The sequence below is a fragment of the Bison bison genome, unplaced genomic scaffold (genome assembly GCF_000754665.1).
Source record: "Bison bison bison isolate TAMUID 2011002044 unplaced genomic scaffold, Bison_UMD1.0 scf7180017864309, whole genome shotgun sequence".
Classification (NCBI taxonomy): domain Eukaryota; kingdom Metazoa; phylum Chordata; class Mammalia; order Artiodactyla; family Bovidae; genus Bison; species Bison bison.
In genome coordinates, this window is record NW_011494881.1 from 3,842,620 (window position 1) to 3,845,592 (window position 2,973).

Genomic DNA, 2,973 nt, shown 5'->3' on the forward strand with positions numbered 1-2,973 from the left:
CTGTGTCTGCCCAGCCCGCTGGGCATGGGGAACCGGGCGCCCCTTCTCCAGGCTCCGGCCGCTGGGAAGGGGGAGCTCAGTGCTGGCTTCAGGCCCACTTCATTTCTGGTAGTGCCTTGGCCTCGGGGTTTGGGCCCTTGAAGGCAGTTTTGTACTGACTTGTAATCGGGGAGCGAGGAGACACATGGCCCCGTGGTGAAGGAGGGGAGGGGTGCAATCCCCGGCCTCCTGTCCTTTGGCCTCACTCCTGAGGCCAGGGTGGGCCTGCTTCTCAGCCTCCCAGGTGCCTTGAGCCCTCCCCAGGGCTGCTGCTTTGCTGACCTGTTTTTTTACATGATTTTTGTAACATTCATTTTGTACACTGTTAATAGGACTTTCTGACTAATCAAAGCTGGATGTTCCCCGCCCCCTTACATTCTTCCCTCTCCAAGCCAGTTCATTAATCAGACAATAAAGATGTGATTTTTTTTTTTTTTTTCTGGTGTTTCATTTGTGCTGTTTGGGTCAAGGGTGGGTGAAGAAAACCTCAGTTTGGGCTTGGAAGTCCCTCATTGGTGCAAAGATTGAAGGGGGGCCATCCTGGAGCCAAGTTTTGGGACAGTGCAAGACACGGAGGCTGGGAGGAGGAAAGATCACCGAGGCTGCCTGCTCCCTGCCTGGAAACACCTCCCCCATCCTTTGGTGTTGCTGCTTCAGGAAATGGCTTTTCCCAGCTGTGCTTGTGGGCAGGGCATGGAGCCTCTCCTGCCTGTCATTCCTGCTAAGAATTCACTGTGGGACCTCAGGGAAAGAGGCAGTGATGACAACCTGTTTTACAGACTGGGAAACTGAGGCCAAGCCACTGTGGCATGAGTCTCTACTTCCAGGAAGTGGAACAGATTGAAACTAGGAAAGTCAGGAGTCCAGGAGGGAGCAGTGCCCACAAATCCGCCTGTGGCCATTGGGCTATAGAATTAAAATGATTCTCCGGCTGTAAACAGCCCATTGTTCCCAGGGCCTGGGGTGGGGCTGGACATTGCTCATCATTAGCAAAGGGTGGTGGGTGCTCGTCTCCCCCTGCTGGAGACGGCAGGACCTGCATGATCAGCCCTCCCAAGCCTTCCTGCCCCAAGACCTGGGTTCTAGATTTGCTCTGAGGTTCTTGGTAGCCAGAGCAATAGAAATAAACAGCATGAGCCCAAAACCTGAAAAAATCAGTTTAAGAATGTTAAGGGAACTGCCCATCACACCCAGCATTTACATAGTGGCCATATGTACAAGCCTGCATTGTCTGACCTGTGGGAAAGGGCAGAAGAGGGCTATTTTTTAGAATAATAGCAAGCACATCAGTGAGCACACTGTCTCAGAAACTTGTCTAAACACAGATGTCAACTCCTTTCACCCTTAGCTGCTGTATGTGGTAATTCTTGTTATCTCCATTTTATTGATGGAGAAACTGAGGCATGTTGTGGTTAAGTATCTTGCCCAAGGCACACGCTGGTAAGTGTCAAAGCTATGACATAAGCCCGGGTGGAATCTCCCGTGCACTCAGCCCCTCTGTCCCACTGCCTCCATTGCCTCGTGTGGACACATGGTACTAAGCATGAGAAACCAGTGATAGTTGCTACTCCAGCTGTCTCCAGCGGGTGGTGATTGCAGCCACTGCTGGAGTCTCTGCCCGGTCCCCATTGTGACCAGTGCACACAAGACCAGGTCAGACTGTGGCTGGCGGCCTCATGGCTGCTCTCCGAGGTTTCTCTCTGTGCTCAGAGCGGGTGGCAGCTGCCTCGGGGACAGCAAGATGGCAGAGGCATTGAGGAGGCTGGGACAGCACAGAGTCTGCTTATCCAAAGTCACGTTGCCCTGGTACTTGTAAGCTTCTGGTTACCTTGACCTCCCTCTTTTCACCACTGCTCACCAACACCCCCAGCTCCCACTGTTGCTTCTGTGGATCAGGGATCACAGATTGGTACCCACAGGTGGCTGAGCTGCTGTGGACACTTAGCTCTTCTTTTTCTTCCAAACCTCAGCCACTCATGTCTCCAAAAAGCAAACAGAAGCCACAGAGAGGACTTTGTCAGTCCTGTGGTTGGGGTGCCCCTGATTTGCACCCTTTGTGCTTCCAAAGCAGTTACATAATCCTGACCTCTCATCACACAAGGATGGAAGAATGACCTTCAGAATGAGTCCTTTTCTCTCACCATGGCATACAGACACAATGACGATCTTAATGAAGCCTGCAATAGCCGTGAAATGGGATTTGTAGGCTTTGATTTTGGACTTTTTTTGTTGTGATATATTTATAAGAAAAAACAGTAAAATGCATTAAGGAAGATTGGGTTTGTATAAAAACTGCAAATACAATATTCTCCAAACTTATTTTCAACCTAAAAAAACCACACATATTTCAAGTGACAAATACATCACTAATGAAACCATCACCACAATCAAGATAATGAACAAACCTATCAAGCTGAAAAATCTCCTCTTGCCCGTTGGCGATGCTTTCCTCCTCGCCACCCCCGTCCCATCTCCAGGCGACCTTGGATCAACTTTCTGTCTTTATACACTATTTTGTATTTTCTAAATTTTTATATAATGGATTCATACAGCATAGACTTTTCTTTTTGTCTGCATTTATTTTTGCTCAACATAATTATTTGGAGCTTTATCCATTTCATGGCATAAATCAGTAGTCCATTCCTTTATATTGCTGAGTAGTAGTCCGTTGTGTGGATATGCCACAGCTTATCCATTCGTCTATTGATAGACATTGGTGTTGTTTCCAGTGTTTAGCTGTTGTTAATACAAATAAAAGCTGCTATAACCACTCATGTGCCTGTTTTCATATACACTTTCATTTCCCTTGGGTAAATATCTCAGAGGGGAATAGCTAGATCATATGCTAAGTGTATGTGTAGGTTTATAGGAAACTGCCAAAATATTTTCCAAAGTGATTGCTTGATTTTATATCCCCACCACAGTGTAGAGTCC

At 47.9% G+C, this 2,973-nt stretch overlaps 1 protein-coding gene across 1 annotated transcript in view; it reads left to right on the forward strand.

Moving 5' to 3' along the window:
- Nucleotides 1-2,973, forward strand: part of TSPAN15 (tetraspanin 15) — a 59,648-nt gene that overhangs the window by 53,378 nt on the left and 3,297 nt on the right. The gene's annotated exons all lie outside the window — the stretch shown is intronic.